Source organism: Camelina sativa, unplaced genomic scaffold (assembly GCF_000633955.1).
Source record: "Camelina sativa cultivar DH55 unplaced genomic scaffold, Cs unpScaffold07879, whole genome shotgun sequence".
NCBI classification, from domain to species: Eukaryota; Viridiplantae; Streptophyta; class Magnoliopsida; order Brassicales; family Brassicaceae; genus Camelina; species Camelina sativa.
Window position 1 is genome coordinate 1 of NW_010928949.1, and position 450 is coordinate 450.

A 450-nucleotide genomic window follows, 5' to 3' on the forward strand; every position below is an offset into this window, starting at 1 on the left:
TTAGAATGTGATCCAAGTACTTTCCGGACGTTAACAAGATCTGAACCTTTGCGAACAAACGAAAGAGCAATCATATCGATGTGGTTTGGAACACCCCATTTAAGAATATCTTCTACATCCTTGTCAGTCAATGTTGGGAGATCAACAACAACACCAGGGAGATTCACATTCTTTCTTTCACCTAGCATCGCTGTATTTTCACATCGACATATAACAGTCCCAGACTTTGGATCACATGAGACCACAGCAAGACTTATGCTTCCATCTGCACATAGTATGGTATTTCCCGGCTTCACATCCACTGGCAACTTTTTGTAGCTCATGGAAATCGTTTTTTCATCACCCTTGATGTCATAATCAGTGGTGATTGTGATCTCCTGACCTTCCTTTAGTTGTATAGGGTTCCCATCTTTCAAGAAACCGGTACGAATCTCAGGCCCCTGTGATGTA

General features: G+C 42.0%; 1 pseudogene; it reads right to left on the reverse strand.

Annotated features, from left to right (window-relative positions):
• Positions 1–5: 5 nt before the first annotated feature.
• LOC109131907 lies at positions 6–446 on the reverse strand (annotated as a pseudogene).
• Between the last annotated feature and the right edge of the window lie 4 nt (positions 447–450).